Below are 21194 nucleotides of genomic sequence, written 5' to 3' on the forward strand. Positions count from 1 at the left end.
GGTTCTGGAAGCAGGAGGCCGTGCATATCCAGTGAGGATCCTGTGTATAATTGATTATACATCCTGGGCTGCCGTTGCAGCTTCTTTTGTAGAGATGTCTCTGTGAAATGTCAACACATTTCCAGCCAATTAGCCCATTTTGCTGCGCATGATCTCTTCAGAAGTGTCACAGCCACTAATGTGCGCAAACAAGGTTCGTCTCGCAAAACAAATGGTCAGAGATGAGCGTGACTAAAGCGGAGATGAAGCGCACAGAAATATAAAACCTTTAAACAGGCGCTTTGGCATCAGTCTCTGTTTTGAAGTTGCTTGCTCCTCTACAAAAAGCTACCATGGCACCAGCTCTACCAGGATTCAGTCTGCCCTAAGTCTAGCTGGTTGTCATAGCGATGCCTTATGAAACTGCAGTGATGTCATTTTCAGCGCAACACAACACGTCAGACTTCTTGGATGAGCCGCGCGTTCCGTGTTGCCCCTCGCCAGAGCCTTCTGTCTCAACCGGAGGAGCGCCCGCGCGTCCTCAACTAACCGCAGTGATTTGCAGATTTCCATTTCAACAGGGAGTCCAGAGAGGAAAACAACTGTGCCTGTAGTCGTAGCTTAGCATGTGTGAAGCAATGATGATGCAATGTTTTCACGTCACCCATTAGCGCCTGAACCACGACGGAGGTAATACCAAAAAAAGCAGCAGGTGTCAGGGACTATTTACAGCTCTCTTCAGACGGAAAACCCGGAAAGCCAAGTGGAGCCGAGTCTTGCCAGTATCACGGTGTGGAAAAGCAGCAGAAGGTTCCTCTCCCACAAGAGAACAACATGTGATGAACACAAACATTTAGCTCCAAATGCAGCTTGAAGTCACTCGACTTGTCTCAGATGTTCCAGGAAAGAACTCTCGGCGGCTACGACGCTAAATCAAGCTGTTCTCCATCAAAGCTTCGGTGTGCCTGAAGCATGACAACCTGGCTGTGACCAGCATTAACCCCCTCAGGCAAAGGCTGGCCATGCAAATGGATTCCACCAGCAGGGTCGTTCTCCTGACTGGCTGATGGGATGGAAATCCTCAGCACTTCCAAACTCTCTTTGTCTGACCTGCTGTGTGGAAGCCAACCCACCAGTAATGCTGGGACTGTGGTTCAGCTCTAATTGTTCCAGTTGAGCCAATCTGGCAGCTCTCGCTTCGGATTGGAACCAAGTAAAAAGAAACTGGCCCAAGACGGATTTTTATAGCCTCGGGGCAAAAACACAGAGTTAGCATAGTAACCGCAGGGTTTTTAGGGTTTTTTTTGTATATTTTTTATTTCAACCCATATAAGCCTAATAACGCCCAGACAAAAACAGAGGCATTTTTTGTAAATAACCTCCTAAAACCTGAGGGTTCCCTACAAAACTCTGACTCTGTAATAGATAAAACACGTGGAGGACAAATCCACAAGGACACACGCGGAGCCACGGCCGCGGCGCCTTGGTGGGGTGAATTAGCGAAGTCCAATTGGGGAGGAAAATGGGAAACCAAAACAATAAATCAGCAAGCCTGACATTACAGTAGAAGTTGCACCAGTTTTTAAAGCGGCCAAACTGTCCCTTTCCCAGTGTGATGTTTTGATTGTGGTGGTGTATTTACCAAGATTAGCACGTATTTATGGTCAAAAATCCCCCACTTCCACCTCTACACCCCAAACCTCCCCGTGATTGGCCAGCTGCTCTAAGTGTTTAGAGAACAAAACAAAAGTGGGATTGTGTATATAACTGCTGATAATGGCCACATTTATTATTTTGATGTATTTCACGGGAGTGTTTGGCCTGTCAGCAGTGAATTACTGCGTGCCAGTTTTAGCCTGCAACCTCCCTCGACTTTCGTGGCTTCCACTTGTTTTCCAAAGCCGAGGGGCCAAAGGTCCCCGCCATTCATCAGGAGATAGATGCCATGCGGCAAAGTGCTGCATACAGAGGAAAATCTGCAAGCCAGGCAAATCGCAGGAGGTAGAGGAGGAGGAGGAAGGGAGGGGGGTGGAGGTGGAGGGGGAGATGCCGTAGCTGCAAACAGGTTATGTGATCTACAATCAGTAGAGCTGTCAGAAATCTGATGATCAAAACAGAGCGGATGCCGAGCGCCTTCCAGCCGTCAGCCTCGGGAAACATTCGTCTGTGGACGGTGAGGAACGCAGGTATTTTCTCAGGGGAGGGTACATCTGCCCCAATTACTTCTTACCTCCATCATTCAAATTTCGGCTTCACTTTTATTGCACGTTTAGACCTCAGCAGCGCTCCAAGACAATGTTGTGTATTTTCCTACCAGTGGGGGAATAAAAAAAAAACCCCATCTTGTTTTGATGTGGGACACGAAGCGTAAAACCTCACGTTCCCAGGAAAAGTCTGAGCTCACCGCCTTTTTTCTCTTCGTTTCTGAAAGCCGATGGTCGACAGAACGCTCGTGAGCTTTTAAATTAGACTGATGAAGAATGAAAGCTGTTTATGTAAAGAGAACAACATTTGATCCTATGGAAAAAAAACACTCAACTTCTATGCAGTCGTTTATCTAAAATAATCAGCTCCTTTAATGAGGAAGTTTTCTTTGGATAAGAAATCTCTGGATGACTTGAAACACATTCGCGTCAGCTCATGTGTTCGTTTGTTTATACAGTCAGATGAAAAACAACGCCTTCTGGCTCTAGACGATGCTACTTTTTATACCGCTGAGAAAAAAAAAAACAGGTTCATGGAATGAGGTTGTGACAGCCTTGACTGCAACCTAAATTCAGAGAATCCCAAAACAGGACGAGAGCAGAGGAAACAACGGGGTTGCGCTTCAGTTTGCTCTACGCTTCCTCTGCTCGCATCGACATGGTTGACGTTTCAGCGAGATCACAATTCATGTCCTCATCAAAGATATCGCAAAACCATTTTACCAACGTGAGCGTCTGCACCACAGTGGGACCTGAAAGCCTCAAACGGTCAATTAGGGGGCTGTTAAGCCACCTGGTGTGTGTCCTGTTGTGCCTGAGCTGAGCTGTCGCTGAGCTGCCAGCGACAGCTCAGCTCAGCAGGAGGAGGCCAAAGTCTGATGGAAATTTCACCTCAAACGGCATCATTGGATCGTCGGCGTATGATTGTGACATCACTGCATCCTATTTACCTTTTGTCAAAGAGTCACATCTGGTGGCTTTTCTGCTCTCTGTCACACACACACACACACTTACAGTATTTACAATAATAAAGTCTTTTTTTTAGTGGAAGGGTCCTCTGCACAGAGCCGGCAGCAACAGGACCATTGACCTGCTGTACGTGTCTCTGATGGTGGTGGGGGAACACGCAAACCTCACAGCTGGGACTTGAACCTTCTTGTCGTGAGGCATCAGTGGAAACATTTTATTTTTTCATCTTATTTTCAGCTGTTTATATGGGGTCAAAAAAAAAAAAAAAAAAAAAAGGAGTATGAGAGAGGAACTGAAAGGCTGCCCATGAAGACGTGTAACACAGCGGTAACTTCCATGCCTTTTCCAAGCTGCTGCTCTTCACTGCAAAGCAACTGCGAGACACAGTTTGGATAGAGTCACATGCAAAACAGTCACTCAAAGAGGTGACAGAATATCTTACATTTCCTCTCAGACGGCCCAAAGTCTCCGTCTGGGTCACAAACCACAGGGCGGCTCAGTCCATGTCTGTAGGGCAGCTGTTTCTCCACCTCGCTTCCTTCCACGCGCCGGGCAGAGCAGAGCAGAGAGGTCTGCGTCCTCCTGGAGGTGCAGTAATGGAGACTGTCTCCTGTGGAAAAACAGCAGAGGTTTGTCCGCAACGTCACTGGATCGGTCACATGATGATCTTTTGAAAATCATAGTGACAAAAGGCGTCTGACAACAGTTGCATGGACGCGTTCGGGACAACTGGATACCAGATGGCTGGCGCCTCATGACGGTGCATTAAACTGAAAAAAATCCGCCATGATTCTGTGGACTTGCTCAGAACATGTGTGTCCAAGACCTCTTTGACTTTCCAAATGTTATTTGTTAATGGATCAAATCAAAGCCGTTCAGCGGGACACAAACTCCAGTCTCCTGCAGCAAAGTTGTGGTTCAGAACAAAAACACTGGACGGAGGTGAAGAAAACATTGTGGTTTGAGTTTATGTTGTGAAACGTGGCGTCATAAACAGGACCTGCTGCGCTGTCCCGTGTTTGTTGGTACCAGGTGCCACCCCAGCCGCCGTGACCCAGACTCTCTCATGTCGGAACAGTAACCACCACACATCATGTGACCAAGGGCGTCTTAAGACCCTGATTAATTCACTCTGGTTTAGAGTATCACAGGGATGAGGTATTTCTGCAGGCCAACCTGGAAGCTAGCATCCCTCCAACCACAGCGTGTGGGACTTTTAAACTGGATTTCTGGAAAATAAACTGTGTAGAAAACACAACTTGTACAGCAAGATGTGGTTTTTTTTTAAGCGTAAATGCCGCCGTTTGAGGTACAAAGCTAATATTCTATGCACAGATGGACACAAGACACAAACATCACCACAGCCAGTGTGGTAGAAGTACACACTTCCTGTACTTTAGTAAAAGTAGAAAAAAGACTCCATACTTAAAGTTTACTGACGTATCAAAAGTAAAAGTACACTTTCTAGATAGCGTGCGTCTGTTTCAGTGCTTTGGGGAATTTAATCTTCGAACCACGACCTCTAAAGGTCACATTAAAGTCGTATGCGTTCCAGCTGTGTTGCTCTGATTGTGTCATTTTGAAATTTTAGACTTCATATTTCAAAGTACGTCATCGTCAAGTGTTTCTCCTCTAAGTAATTAGCAGGATCAGATTAAAAATAGAGTGGATTAAAAAGTGGGAGGTCTCCTAAAACAAAAGTACTCTCAGATGACGGATAAATTGTCATTTTATTTAAGTAAAGTATGCCAGTAAAAATACTTCGTTATTTTCCACCACCGGCCACAACCAGCGGCGCGCTTCTGCTTTCAGCATGGCAGCATTTGTAGTCTTGTTTACTTGCTCAGTGTTTACTGGTTTAACTCATTTACATCTCCTCTGTTTACTGAGTTCACTAAATTACTGTGGAAGTGGAAAATGAATCCAGAGCAATTTAGCCAGGTTGCAAACATGACAAAAATCTTGACACTCGTCATGTGTTTGCCCCCTCAAGTGGCATCTGCCTGCTGAACACACGCCCGTCATGGTCGAGCGTGTCCACCAGATGAGGTTAAATAAAGCTGAATGAAACACGGCCCGTCAGTCTGGCGAGCATCTGCCTCGTTGGGAGTCTGCGCGCTCACATCTCGGTGATGCTTCATGACATAAACAGCGCTGAAATGTCAGAGGTACTTTAAGAGTTTACCCAAATAACAAAGAAACATGTTTTCCTACTCAACCCGAGACGCGCGATGGCTGTGAGAGCCGTCCGTGCCGCTCCCCGTAGATGTGGAGAGAGTCTCATTTGTCATGTTCACAGAAGACATACTCAACTCTCTTGAGGATGAATTACTCGGGATACGTTCGGCCTTCTGAAAACTGTCTCGGGGTTGTTTCTGTAACGTTTCCCAGAATGAAATGACCCCCTAACACCTCTGCCTCATTATGACTGCCCATGAAGAAGAGTGACACCTTCTGACGCAAAAATTTGAGGGGCGGAATTCAAATCCTGGACGGGCTCGCTGCACCTCGAGGTGTCTGAAGTGGAAAACAAACCGGGAAGGTCGAGACGACTTCTTCTCTTTGTGAAACGGAGGCAAAGCAAAAACATCTGGTCTGGTCAGTGTGCTACTTTCCACAGCTTTTCCACTTCGACGTCGCCATTACTGTCAATTAGCTCAACATATGGCTCATGGAACATGACTAATGATGGCACGTTATGTAAGCCTTATAAAGAACAGATCATCAGAGATTAGTCATGAGGCTGGAGATGAAATCGCAGCGTCTCTGTCCCCCCCCCCCCACTTCTTCCTGGGGCATCGCCATGATGAAAGAGCAGAATGGATCTAATGGTTTGCTTGATTCAGCTTCTGGGAAGTCTTCGAGTCTTTGATTGACTTCATTCTCATAAATTGCTTGTTTGAAACAACATTTTTGTGCCATGAGTCATTCGGCGTACCGTTTCCTGTCCTCTCTTGGTGAGAGATTTATTTACTCTAGCTGTACTTTTAATTAAATATTTTTACATCGTAATTATACCCTTAATCCAACTGTCTTGCAGAAAAATAACTTTTGATGACAAACTTGTGGGAAAATATGTATGCAGGGAAGCAAAGTTTGTTAGGACTAATGTATTCCAACATAATGATTTGTTTGTGTGTCAGCGTTAGCGGCGTGTCGACAGCTCGGGAATGTGCTGTCTGTTATGAGACCAAGTCATCGCTCTTTTTATGTCAACATTCTTTCAAAACAGGGTGAAATGGAGCAAGTATGTTCTCGTCTTGACACTGAGGAATGTCTGTGGTTTTTGGTTCATAATGCGCCTGCTAAATCTACATAAATCACGGAGTGTTAGCAGACGCGAGCACAGAAAGACCTCAGGTGATGCTCTGGCACCGGCACTCTGGCCCACGGACAAGATAAGATCGCTTTAGCAGCGTTTTAGCCTTTGAATGTGGCTCAGCGATTCTTGATCTAAAGTACTCCGTAATGCCTGACAACTCCATCTGAGATTTAAATCTCCCGTACCACAAAAACATTCCTCTGTGACTGCTGTTGCTGCGGCGTTAAAACGGCGGATGAGTCGCTCGGAGCATCACATCCCCTGATTTAGTGGCAGAAGTTGGTCAGTTCAGTCTGACGACATGTGGAAGGTCAAACAGACACTCAAGTAAAGTGTTATTAACATTCCAGTTAGCAGGGGGCTATTTAGAGGTTAGCTGATGGCCACAGCTATGCCATAGCATGACGTTCACCTGGCCAGTGGCTGAAGTACTGTACTTAAACACAATGTTACGGTATCTGTCGTTTACCACAGTATTTATATTTAAGGGAACTGTCATTTCATGTCCATTTTTGACGAAATACTGTGCTTTTTACTCCACTCCACTTGATCCGAACCCATCATTTGTTTTGAAGAGGAAGATTTTGCAAAGAAAAATGGCAAAAACCCGAACGATCAAGGTTATTTACTTGCACAAAATGAAACCTGCCAACGTGAGGAAGACGTGCTGGAACACGCACAGCACTTAAGGGACATAACATCGCGTCACTCATGTCAGACATGTACTTTTTAACTTTACCTTTGACAACAGGTTCAGGTAGACAGTGGACTGCGTACTCATGCTCGTGCTTGTCCTCACACTAGCCTACTGCAAACACGCAGCGTCCTACTTGAGGACACACACACACACACAGAACGAGGCACCTTACGTCCTCGTACTGTAGCTTTAATTTCTCAAGAAGCCCATGTGTACTTTTAACACTTAAGTAAACTCAACATCGAACACTTCCCTTCTTTGACTGAGAGTAAGAAGATTTCTGAGTGGAGACTTTTACCAGAGTATTTATACTTTGACTTAAGTAAAAGAACTGTCAACTTCATCTCAACTGACCCTGATGCAGACTACAACAGCTGCGATTGGTCCACTTCATCACATCGCTTTGCCTCTGACGCATTTACTGGACCATCACCTCAACACTGTGTCCTCCTCCAGTCTGAGCTCCTAAGTATGACACGTTCCAGTCGTCTTTTTTTACTCTTTATGTCCAATACGTGCTAATATCAATCCCCCTCGACCTCAGTACTTGATCTTCTTCTATTATGCTCAGCCACCTCTGATCTGCACAAACTTCAGAGTATTAGACACTTTGTAATCATCAGTTTGTTAGCTGAACATTTCGCCTCTGTATCGGTCTGCCTTATCTAACCTCTCATCTCCTGTCACCTTAAATTGGGATCCAGGTAAAACGTCCAAAGACAATGACGAGAACTGACCATCGAGGTCCTGCCACTTCCCATCGACTCAACCCTCAGATAAGGAACACCAGTCAGGATAAACCAGATAAAGATGGAGAAGGACATAAGACAACAGTGTGCATAATTGAACAGCCTGTGGTCCATTCCCAGAAAACCAGAGGAAGACCACGGCGTTGTGGGTCTCTAGCCCGACAGACATCTGCCTCACTGCACTGATCACGCTGGGGGAGAGAGGACAGGTGGGACGTCCATCATCCACACAGAAAGGACACAGGAACCTTTAAGTCAGCAGGATCCGTCTCTCAACGAAGGTCGGAGGTAAGGTGAAATGAATTAGGACGACACCAGGGAGAGTGATAATAACACAATGTGGTGGAGGTTTCTTATTCGCTGCCACATTCCTCATCGTGCCTCTGAACAAGCGCTCCACTTCAGACAAGGTCACGCTGTTCAAATTAGGCCTGTTGTGCATGGAGACGCATTGTCTCAGGAAACTACCGTCAAGGTTGTGTGAGAGTCATCAGAGCTGATGGGAAAGGAACACACCCAGTAATCAGTCCACCAAAAAGCTCCACATGCACCATTTTCCAGTCGCTGTGTCACCCTGGAGTCTGTTTTTCTTGTCGTTTTCACTATTTTGACTGCAACATTTGAAGCTCGTTGCACAAAGTCTCATGAGGTCAGCGTGGATGAGGAAACGCAGCCATTAATAATATTTTCTGTTAGTTTTCTCTGCACCAAAAAGGTGTCATCACTTCTCACCTTGACTTACAAGCTACGATCTATTATATCTATACACACACACTTATATAAAATACATGACGTACGTATATATACACAACTTACATATGGCTTCATAATTTCAGTGAAATCTTGTAATCGAGGCCGTGTCAGTCTTATGTCCAACATAATTGAGGAAGACATTCAAATCCCGGACTTTAGTTTACATCACGGCGGAGCTCTGACAAAGGTGAAAGGTCAAAGTACGTGACCTTACTTTGGACACGCCATTGAGTGAGCGCCACTTTTCTCACATTGTTTAAATTCCCGTGAAGGAAATTTCCCTCGCTGGCATCTGTAATTATAATCCCTCATGAAAGCCGGCCATCGGTGCACAAGGTGACGTCTCTACGTTGCACGTGTGGTCCAACCAGCTCTCCGATACATTAATGATATGAGAGCAGTAGATCAGCATTGTTAAGAAGCTGGTCAGTACTCCAAGGAGCTGGGGGGGGGGGGGGGGGGTCCTGTCGTGTTGATGTATAATAGGTTAACCAGATGAGACGATTCATCTCATCACATTTGTCTTGTGTTCTTTCTCTCAGCTCTGCTAATTATCCATGCTAACGGATGACGACTGTTCATGAGCCCTCACAGAGTTCATTCATACTTTCCGTCCTTATTTGATTTGAAAAGTCTGCTGCAGGCTGCTCAGTGATTGTGGAGCTGCTGACATTTGTTTTTGTGCTGCGGTGCATTCAGCGCTGTGGGAACCTCCGTCCCTGTGACACTGATGATCAGCAGCCCCTGGATTTTTTATTGGAAAAAAAGAGGCTGAAATTCATCGAATCCATTTCATGAGGTGTATTTAATATTTGTCTTGTGGGCTTGATTTTATATCAAAGCTTGTAAATGTGATGTTGTTCTCCAGCCAGAACCTTCCGAGTGTAAAACATTCATCCCTGTAGGCCTGGAAGGCGGCTGTGTTGTTTTTTTATCGGTTCAGTTTGTGGTAATCTCAGATTTAAACCATGACACGTTACATGTGGGAAAAGAGGCATTATTATCAAACCTTGCTGAAGGCTTCATCCATTGCCTTCTTCTGACACCCCCCCCCACCCCCCCACACAGAGCTCCCAACCAATATCTGTATCACTTGTTAAAGAGAATTACAGGCAAGAGGAGCTGCTGTTTTTATACAATAAAGTTAAAGGCTTCAATTGTGGACTTACGAGTACGAGCTGGTTTCAGCATCTGTCCCTCAGCTGGCTAGGAAATGGCCCGTTGGCATCTTTCTGAGAAATAAGAAAGATGCTAAGTGCCGTTAATAGCGACTTTGTACTCCTTGTGTTCTCGTACGCTGCACACGGCCCCCATTGATGTCTGCCTGTCGGCGCACGTCAGCGGGACCTATCTGCATCTGAGTCAGACAGTCACGGATTGTGGTGGTTATGTTACTGTAAGAGTTCCTGCGGGTCAGTAGGAGGGTCGGACCGTCCCCGCGGACGCTGAGCTTTGGAGATGGAGAAGAAGCTTCGATTCCTGCTTGCAACAAGTTAGAACGCCTGGGGCCGCTTCGGCGTTTACGAGTTGAAACTACCAACACACTGCAACCATGATGTGTGATGACAGGAGACGTTTGAACTTTGATCACATTTCTATATTCATCCAGTTTATTTCTATATCACATGCACTTCGATTGTCATCCTTCTGTTTGGTCTTCGTTTGTTGTATTCATCTTTGGCTCCTTTTACATTTCACCAGTGTTTCAAAAATGACTTTGAAAGACTTTGTTCCTCTGAACTTGCAGTGCCTCCAATCACTGTTCGGCCCAGTCTGAACATTTACAGAGAAATGCATCAGTAAATAAACAAGAACTGTTGATGTACCCCGATGCAGCAGAGTAAACAGTATAAATACTTCAAGTATAGTGAGAAAGTTTATTGCTAAAAAGTTAAGTATTTCGCCCAACGAGTACTCTTAGAAGTCTTGTCTCAGTGATACGTTCTGCCCACCAAGGTTTTCTTTCCCTCCTGTTTCACTTCATTGACACTGGAATGCAGAAGAAGCCAGTCGCGTGTATTTAGCTTGCAGCTAATGGTGACGGACGGCTAACATCAGCTAAACCGTCAAAAGCAGAAACAGAGCGCATCGTTTGCTACAATCCACGTTGTTCATGCTAACGCTGAGCTTGAGAGTTTTAGTTTGCCTCTTTTTAAATTCAAACTGAAGTGTTGGTTGTGCAGGACGATACACTTGAAGACTTTAAATTGATGTTTTTGGATAATTTTTTATCATAATTAGCCATCAGTCACCATTAGCCTCAAGCTAAATATACATGGCTGGTGCTTCCTGCATTCTGGAATAACAATGCAGGAGTGAAAGAACGCCTGTCAGCTCAGGACACCTATTTCCGGCGAACTGAAAGCAAAATAAATCATTTGGGAGAAGTTTCACTTTAAATTACAAAGATGAGCAAAAAGCAGATGTTACAGAGTAAATAGAATTTGTTACTCCGCACTTTTGAAGCAGAATAGAACATTTTCAGTCCTGTTCAGGCTCTTCGTGTTGAACTCCCTGACACTAGAGATTCATCTCAACTAGGTTCATATTTCAGGTTGGCGCTTTATAAATCATTGACTCAGGATTGAACTGATTAACTCAAGTATGCTACAATTTGTTCATGATGTCCCCCCCATGCGAATTCAAAAGCTCATAAGAGGCTTGGACACAACAAAACATCACACGCTCTGCAAAAAACTGACGTGTACACACGCCAGCAGGCAAAACACAGTGTTTATAGCTCGGGGTGCAGTGAAGGGGCCCATAACTGACACGCTACTCATCAGAACAAAGATTAAACATGTGTTTTCACGGGGCCCAAATCTTGAGCCGCACCCCATCTTGCAGCTGATGTTTTCTGTTTTCCCAGACTTCTTGAGGTCATTTGTTTTCCGATGATTAATAGACAGAGGAGATAAGTGAACAGCACCACGCGTTCTACTCCAGCAGAACATAAAATCCTTCGACATTCTCAAACAAACAATTACTTGATCCCCGATAATAATGAGATTTTGGGGGGGGGGGGGGGGTGAAGAGAATATTAAAAGGACCTGTTGTTACCTATCAAGACCAATTATTTTAATAGGAAATTACATCACGGGAGGTCCAGGCAAGTAAAACAGAACAACCCTCCGCTGCCCACTGGCACCAATGAATAACAGTCAACCCCCCCGATCTCTAAAATACAGCTGCCAAAAAGCGATTATTGTGAGACTCGTGCAGACACAGCCGGATGGTCATGAGAGGGGGGAAAAAAAAAAGAAAACAAATGAGTACATATTCCCAGAAAGAAGTCTGTTATTAATTACTAAATGATGATGGGGATGACCTGAGTTGCCTGAGCCTTGGAAAGCAGCGGGATCAAAGAAGAAATGAAGGATGACAAATATCTTGCAGCCCAAGTCCGCTGGAATTCAAACAGTTAGATAATACAACTCAGGCGCGGGAGGCAGGGACATAAATAAATATATATATATATATATATATATATATATACACACACACACACACACACACACACACACACACACACACACACACACTTACCGTATATATATAAAACTGTCAGTAGATACTAAATTAGACAAAAGGGTTTACAGAAAGGGATTTAAACACCTTGGATTTATTAAAACTACACTGAATTGAGCGGAGACTTGTGTTAGCGTGATTCCACACCCACAGCAACTGATTTCTCGTCCGTTTTCCCTCCTGTGTGCGCTTTGCTCGGGCAGGTGGAAACACAACCATCGCACTCAGACTCGCACCGGGTTTGGGGTGAGAACGTGATCTGACCCTGGCCTGAACTTACTACCAGTGTACTCCACCTGTCTGAGCCTGAATGGCTCCTGTAACCAGGAGACAAAGGGGCGAGGACATGCTCGCCTTTGTCGGCGGTGGCTGAGGAACCAGTGCGTATCGCAGATGGATCACGGCCACCTGGCATTTCTCTACCGGTGCTTTATTAGTTTGGTTCAAAATGATTGCTTCGGGCGGACTGAGATCTCTCTGAAGCCTCGCTTATTTACTCGATGGATAGTTTCCCATGATCCCTCTGGTCTCGCCTGTTATTTCCAGTTTATTTTGGCCACGTAAAAGAGGGTCTCCAGCACGGCGAAGGGTTGATGGCGTTTTCTCATCACTTCAGAACTCAGATGACCAACATCATTAAACTTCTAAATATTAGTTGGTGACTAAAAAAAATAAATGATCTTCAGCGCGACTTCTCCTTTAAAACAACAGTCAAATTGAGCCCCCCCCCCCTGGGCCTGTATTGTGGTTCAGGTCACAGGGTTCTCCCTCAATATTTCGACAATTCCAATCTGGTCCCCTCTGACATTCAGGACATTGCACTTCAGAAGTCTTAGCCCAGGTGGATACTAGTCCCCTGAACCTGGTCTGAACGCACCAAAATGAACCAATACAGAACGCAGTTTATTCCGTATTTCACAATTGTCCCATGCACGTCTGTCACACACACACACACACACACACACACACACACACACACACACACACACACACACACACACACACACACACACACACACACACGTGAACACTGAACTAACAATAATGAACAAAATAAAGGACAGGAAATATTCAAGACAGCAAAATATGTTATCTGCCTGCCTGCTGCCTGCCCTGCGCTGCACAGCCCAGCCCCTTTGGGCTCCACTTCCTGGTCACCGTTCGTTGCCTAGTTACCTCGCTCGCTCTGCTCAGTGCACCGCAGCGCGTTTTAAAAACAACAACAAAGATGTCTTCGACTTCTAGGGCAGACGCTCAGGACACCCCACCTCGTCCTCAAAAGAGGAAACGTCTACAAAAATATAGACGGGAGTGGGAAGAGGGCAACCCGTGGCTCGATAGAGTCACTGAAGATGAATATGAAGCAAACTGCAAGGCAGGAATACTTTTTTTTATGTTATGCACTCTCTTTTTTATCTGTTTATTAGTTTTATGTTACGCACTTTCTTTCTTGACTCCACACAGAGACCTGACCTACTGAGATCTACACAAATGGCCATTTCTACCATGAGTATGTTGTCTATGTTACTAGTTTACGATGACCATGCTCAGGTTCAGGCTGTCTGTACAGTCATGTTTATATGTTCAATGCTAATAAAGCACTTTAAACTTTAAATCAAAGCGTTTTGTTTTTTCATATAAAAATAGATACATTTCTATGCATCTTAGGGTGTTTTGGAGATGTCCCATTTTTTTTTCGCCTGTGCGGCTTCGGGCGCGAGGGGCGTCCCTTATTTCTATTTCTGAGAGGTGGCCACCCTAGTGGTGACCAAGGAAGCTTTACATTGACCCACAACCATCAGGAACTTCTAACCATCCGGGTAGCGCGAGGCAGGAGGCTGCAGGTTCTAACAAATTGCCCTCTCCCGTCGCTGCTCCTGCACACAACAACGCATGAACTTTTAATTGAAATGCTATGATTAATAAATAAATAAAAGGGTGAAAATTTAAAATTGGACAGAAAATAATTGCTCACCAGTCTGTCACCCTGCTACGTTCCCCAGAATGTTAATGGCATCGCTGACAAAAGGCAACTGGGGCAACCTCTTATTTTTCAGTTTGAGTCTGTCTGTGTTATTATTCGTCCAGTTCAATGTGTCGCTGCCGTGCTGTCAATGGAGCTGTCACGTTGACAAGCTCGGGGCTCGGCTGACTGGAGTGCTGGTTAGAAACAAAGGAAATCAAACCCCCCCCCGACAGCAACCTTCATATCTGAATATGTGACCTCTGCTGGGAGGCGTCGTCTTTCCAGACACATTCAGTTTAGACTATTTGGTGAGGGATGTTTCATGATTACTTTTTATATATTAAAAAAAAAAAAAAAAAAAAAAAGATCTGGTGAATAGTTTAGTTCAGTTCAAACAGGATCAAGTTCAGGTTAAGTTCATTTAAAAAAAGAAAAAGAAAAAAAGAAGATTAATTGCTCTGTGCAGACGGTCTCAAATAAAGAATGGAGATCCAGAATGAATCTGCCAGCATCATGACAAGTGTTTTGCTGAGTGTTTGATGTTTAAACGATTAAATTTCTCTGACTTTTTTTTTTTTTTTTTAACCTGCATGTTCCACTTCTGAGTGCGTTGGAAGAGAATATCAGATAATTTCATTATTGGGATGAAACCATTCATTCTGTCTTGAGTGGATTCCTGTCTCTGACAAGGTCAAGTTGTTGGACTCTGCAGTTTTAGAGGAATGCCAAAGTGGAGTCACGCTGCTTTCAGGACGTTGACAGGAAATTGGATTAATCTATTGCCTCCCCTCCCCCCCCCTTTCAAATATGTCACAAGGTTTATCTGGGAGATACAGAAGTGAAAATACCTACAATAACAGTGCAGGGTGAAAACGATAAAACTCTGCAGGATTGGCCAGTCACATACTCAGAATATATATGACATGAATATGAATACTATGAATCTTGGTCAGTGAATGTAACGTTTCAAAAACAATCACACCTTTGGTATGATTTGGTAAATGAGGGACAGCTGAAGGGAAAACTTCGTAACGTCATGATATTATTAGACTGCAAATGCATGCAGCTTCAGTAGGCACCAACTGGGTCCCAGGTTTTCAGGCGATTTCATGATGCTCAACGACAAAAAAAAAAAAAGAATAAGAAGAAAAAAAGAAAGAAAACCAACCCAGAAAAAAAACAAAAAAACAAAAGTCATCCAATTGCAATTGGAGCAGGATTACCTGGGTTTAAAAGAGTGGAAAAGGGGTATTGGAGTGCACCCGTATTCTGACCTTTATGGTAAAATAGGCCAGAGAGATTGGCAGTGACATTTAGCGAAGAAAACACATACACGCATCCAGAGATTCTTTCCTTGTTAGTTCGATGATTAAGCCCCTTCTTTAAGACCAGTGACTTTTGTGAAACCGCAGACGACTTCCCAGAATGATACGGGAGTTCTGGAGCGTCAACATCAGTGAAAATTGGACTAACACTCAACAGGTGGAAAGAAGCGAGAGTCAGGAGCAGTCGGGCCACATGTTTGCCATTGAGACTTGACATTTGTTTTGGAAGAACTTAACTTTCTGTCTTCTTGTGGTTAAAAAAAAAAAAAAAAAAAAAATTGCTTCGTGCAGTTAAATTTGAATAAACCAAACAGTGAAAAGCTGCAGGCAGAATTTTTCTTTCCTGACAAGTTATCCTCTCTGGGCGTGCACCCCAGCCAGAAAAAAACAACAACTTTGCCACCATGTATTAACGCACCCAGCAGAAAAATAGCAAGGACAACAACAACAACAAAAAAATTGGGTGAGATACAAGTGTCACAGAAACAACAAACACCTTTAGGTTACCCCTCCCATTTGAGACTGGTTACCTGCCTGCCACTCTGCCGGGGGAAGATACAACAAATGGCTTATTTCTCTGCTGGTTTGGCATGGTGGCGACCGATACAGTAGGTCTGGGTTATTTGCCACACGACGCCGTCTCTGCACTGAACGGAGGGCAGAGTACAGGTCTGACTCAGACTGCCTCACGGTCAGAACCGAGGGGGAGGAAGAGGATGAGACAGATGGGGCGGGGCTGAGTCAGAACGAGACTTAAACACCAAAAACGAAACAGGAAACGCTGAATGATTAAAAAAAAGAGAGAGAGAGAGAGAGAAAAAAAGAACACTTCACTTTGGTTCAGACTTACTGGATTTCCAAATTAATTTTGAAATACGAGTGAAGCAAAAGCCCGCTATGAAAACAGGACGTTGCTTTTATTCTCAGCGGAACATTCTAACACAGCTCTGACAACGCGGTGGTCTGGTTAAGTTTAGGGAACAAAAAAAAAGCACTTTGTTATGGTGAGGGAGCGATCATAGTCCAGATGTGCAAAAAACACTGTTTTTTGTTGCCAGAGCAACGGGTGTCAAAGTCCCAGAACTTTATAAAAAAATAAAATAAAAATAAAACATTTTGCCGTCAGAGCAACGGCTGCAAACATCCAGATCTCAGACACAGTTTGGCTGTCGGAACGTCCACAAATGTCCCAAAGTTTCACTCACGATGACTTCGGCCAGGCCAGCATTGTAGCGCAGGATTTCACAAGCGAATGAGAACCGCCTGAGACCCACTAAAAGACCTCGTCACCTTCTTTGTAACGCCTGAGGCCAAAACCTGTGAGTTCTTTGTAGCCTCTGGTTGCTGCCTCCACCAAGTCTTGCTACTTGCGTCCCTGTCAGCCCGCCTGTCAGCGGGATTACACAGACGGAGTCAGGCTAATATTCACAAAAGGTGTAGAGAATTGGAGCACAGGCCGGGGAATAATCCAGCATCCGGTGACATGAGAAATGGTATTATGTTTAACTCTTCCTCGGCGCTGGTTTCTACCCTCCTGCTTTGAGCTTTTGAAAATTTGGCGCTTATTTGTTCGAAAAGAAAGAGCAGCAGTTAAGAGTTTGGATGAGGACGGGAAGGTCTCCCTGACTGAACTAATTTAAAAACCGCTCGGTTATGAACAAAGTGAGGCAAAGATCGGAAAACCCTTGGCTTTCCATTTTTAAAATGATTTAAGTTGATTAGAATAAACCCGAGATCTTAGCAGGTCAATTAAATCCAAACCGAAAAGGAAAAAGAAATTGAGATGCTCTTTAAAAAAAAAAAAAAAAGAAGGAATCCAGCTGAATTTTTCCGGGACTTTGTGTCCGTATCCATCAACCTGCCAAAATGACTTTCCGCACAGACGGTGAAGCCAGTCGGGTTAATAGATTTTTATAATGTGTTCCTGTGGGACCTTAAACTTTATACAGTATGTTTTACCAAACTTGACAACAGGAAATGAACAAAGAATTAAATTTCATTATACACATAAAGTGCAGCGGAACGTCTCCCTGCGGACCTCTGATTTGCGGCTTCCTTGCTCGCTGCTATTCTGTTCTCCAGGAAGCGGCCCCCTTTTTTCTAGCTGAGGTTCAGTTTGATGGTCCCGAACAGGTTCTAACTCCTAGTCGGGCTTTCAGAACAAGGCAGGACCGGCAGCGGTCTTCATCCTTATGTCATCAAAACAAAACTGCTGGCATGATGAACTCAATATGCTCTCAGCGATGTTGTCTTCACCTCCGAGAGGCGCGGACTGCCTCCAAATCCCGGAGCTAAATTAAAAACCCATATCCACATGGCTGCGGACAACACAGCCCTTCATTACACAACAGCTTTTATTTCACTTTTGTCCCTTGATAGTAGAAAACAATTTAATAAAGAAAAAAAAAAAACCCCTAGCACATATAATTTATTTTGTTTTAATTTGAATCACACCCTTCAGCTATTCTCAAGAGGAGCCATCTGCTCCCAAATCAAGTTTTTTTTTTTTTTTTTCCCCTCTCAGTTTTCTGGTGAACAAAAGACATCCAGCTCCGGGTTTCAGTCTAGCGACACACAGAATGCAGCATTGTTGTCCAGTGGATGAAGAATGTTGCCTTTCATCATGATACTACAACCAAAAATTGCCCTCGATTTACCAATCACTTGCATCCTGGATGAATGGGGATTTTCCTCGTCTGCATGACTCTTTGTTTTGAATCCAGAAAAATTCACCAAACTCTTCCTGGAAGTCACACGTGTACGCATCGTGGTCCTGGGAGGCGGGATTGGTCCTGAGCCTGGGCTTCATCTACTCTACCAGAACAACATCTTGGACTGAAGCATTTCCCCTGGTGACTATTATTTTAACCCTTTGGTGGTCTTCATGTTGTCGCTACTCACCCAGTGCTCATCATTATGGGGTTTTTAAATCATTCATTCATTGTCTTCCGCTTATTCCTTTCTATTAAGGGTCGCGGGGGGGCTGGAGCATATCCCAGCGCAACCAGAGCAACCAGTCACACTCACATTCATACCTACGGTCAATTTAGAGTATCAATCAGCCTCGTCCCCAAATTGCATGTTTTTGGACGGTGGGAGGAAGCTGGAGTACCAGAGAGAACCCACGCAGGCACAGGGAGAACATGCAAACTCCACGCAGAAAGATCCCGTGCCCTTGCTGTGAGGCCACAGTGCTAACCACTGCACCACCGTGCAGCCGTTTTAAATCAATGCAGCCATAAAAATGAATTTATAAATGACTCAATTTAGCCAAACTGCAAGCAATATAGACCGCGGTTTAACATTACACCTGTAAATTGCTATGGAAAATACAGACGTTTGGGTGGCAGCCATGTTGAACGCTGATGCAATAAAGCGGCAACCAGAGAATTCACCATGTCTCATCATGAGTGAGCTGGAACTTGACATGGTAGCAGCAGTTAGCCGAACAAGACCACAGGGGTTTGAAACCAACAGAGAGAATGAAAACACCAGGGAATGTCAATGTCAAACCTTCAAACAGCAGCTCAGCTTGTAGGTTGTGGCCATGGGACAGGAAACAGCACCAGGTGCAAGGTAGGAAAGTAGGAAGGTAGCTCACTGCTCACCATAGCAGGGCCATGGGCTTGACTTCCGGTCTCGGACACAGCAACAGCAGGAGCCCCGCGGTAGCTTCCTGACAAGTGAATAAAAAACCCCCCAAACAAACAAACAAAAAAACAACAACAACAAAAACAGAATCAACAGTGACCAGAAACAAACACTTCCAGTGAGCTGACGTCGTGGAAAACGCGGGATTTCGCTCCATCGCCCAGGCGAGGGCGTGGCTACGAGTCAACGGATCCCGACTGGGAAACCATGTCAAGACCGGAAGTAACGGCGGCAGCTTTGACCGATGAGCTACGCCAGACAAATTTCCCTCCCGTCTGGGGTCCCAAACAAGTATTTTTTCATTATTTTTTTTAATGAAACGAGTCAAAATTAGTTAAAATCAAACAAAACGTTCATAGAAACGAGTTTGAAATTGAGATACGTAAACGGAATTTTGGACCGTCTAGACAGCTGCTGCTAATGCTAATGCTAGCAACAACCACAGCGAAACAGCGGCGACTCAGGGCACAGCTTATCTGGATTCAGCCGGGTTGAGGACGCGGAGCCGGGCCTGAGGCTGAAGCGAAGGTCAGTTGAACCGGACTTTACTGGAACACCCTTCGCATTCGGGTGTGTGTAAATTGATAACACACACTTAGAATCTGGCCAGTGGGCAACTTGGAACACTGTAGCTGACAATGGTAATTGTCAGATCGATAAGAGGGATAAATGGCCATTATAGTGGTGATAGACTATTTACTGAGGTGGTATTTGGCTCATAATTTTGAGAACCACTATTTTATTCATTTAAATGATGTTCAGCTGCTTGCTTCCATGTTCACACCGGAAAGACTTAAAAATATGGTTGGTATTAATGCTGACCTAATTTGTTTATAAGCATAAGCTATGTTGTGATTTGCCATGTATCGAAAGGTCACCTTTAATTGGCCAAATGCACCCTCGTGTCACATTAAGAGGCGGGACCTATGATGATTGACAGGCCATCATTTAGCTTTTAGTTATTTATTTTTTAGTTATATTTGTGGAATGGCAACATCCAAGCTAGCTAGTAGAAGCCTACGTGCTGAAAATGGCAATTTTTGACAAAAAACTTGCATCACGCTCTGAGGCAGGCTTCCTCTGTGCTTTCGCTGTTGCTTCATCCCGGGCTTAACGCTACCCACAGCTGTTATTATTGGCTTACAGAAATAAAAACAAGCAAGAGTATATTAACTTTTCTTTCATAGCAGAATGATAACTAGTTGATCAGATATTTGTCCTCTGCTGGAATGGAGGCGCTGAGACTGGCAAGCTTATTTCCGACCTGTGTATGGCCATCTTTCACCATGCATTCTGGAACTAGAACTGTTTGATTAAATTTTTTTTTAAGCTTAAATTAGTTGTACAGCTCTCAGTCTGAATAAAACTTTGATTATACTGGGTGATGTTTGTAAATGGATGTTTTGGTGATGCTTATCTTCGGTGTCCAGGAGCTTCCAGCAGCAAATATAACGGTTTCTCAATCCTTGGTTCACCGTGCAGGGGGGTGTCCTCATGAATTCATGACTTGTAATGGCCAATTCATGAGAAGGAAACTGATGATATTTGTGTGACTTATGACTTTAAATCGGCAATGGAGTGTTGCTCTTAACTCCAATAGATTTCTGTTGCCTTATCTCTCAGTGAGATCATTTTTTGGCGTTATCTCTGCTGTCAGTGAGTACATGGTGCCAGAGAATTAGCCAGCCTCGGACGGATTGTTTCCATCTTCAGGAACCCAGTGATTGGGTCTCACAGGGCTCCTCTGTATCTGAGGAGAATGTAATTCTAGAGGCCTTATAATGGATTGGGCTGTCCGATTTGTTGTATTGTCTTTTTAGTATCCACCTCAGCGGGCAGTGCAACGTGTCCAGGCCACATGCTGGTCCTGGAGCCATGCGGTGAAATGAGCTTGTTGTTGATCTTCTTTTGTCCTCCTTAAAATCTGGGCCAGAGAGGCACTCTGCTCCAGTGGTCTGAAGCAGGAGAAAAAACAAAATCTCCTTTTAGTTAATCAAAACTTTATACTCCATTAACACAGCAGTTCTCATATATAATTAAAGTGTCCCCAT

General features: G+C 44.4%; 1 protein-coding gene and 1 long non-coding RNA gene across 3 annotated transcripts in view; one reads left to right on the plus strand and one right to left on the minus strand.

The window, feature by feature from the left end:
• Positions 1-19395, minus strand: part of LOC147252886 (uncharacterized) — a 37916-nt gene extending 18521 nt beyond the window's left edge. Inside the window, exons 1-3 of one of the 2 annotated variants that reach the window (XR_015118495.1) lie at positions 19006-19395; positions 3595-3762; positions 2636-3526 (exon numbers count right to left, since the gene is read on the minus strand). This is a non-coding gene — a long non-coding RNA (uncharacterized LOC147252886). Of the gene's footprint in view, positions 1-2635; positions 3527-3594; positions 3763-19005 lie in introns of those variants that run through there. The other variant, XR_015118496.1, reaches the window with a different exon arrangement.
• znf385d (zinc finger protein 385D) overlaps positions 19372-21194 on the plus strand; it is a 99924-nt gene continuing 98101 nt past the window's right edge. The window contains exon 1 of the mRNA XM_086217782.1: positions 19372-19671. The gene's annotated coding sequence lies outside the window, so the exon portion shown is untranslated. The remainder of the gene's footprint in view (positions 19672-21194) is intronic.

The sequence above is a fragment of the Aulostomus chinensis genome, chromosome 11 (genome assembly GCF_037954235.1).
Source record: "Aulostomus chinensis isolate RoL2024-O1b breed Wild chromosome 11, RoL_Achi_v1.0, whole genome shotgun sequence".
Lineage (NCBI taxonomy): Eukaryota > Metazoa > Chordata > Actinopteri > Syngnathiformes > Aulostomidae > Aulostomus > Aulostomus chinensis.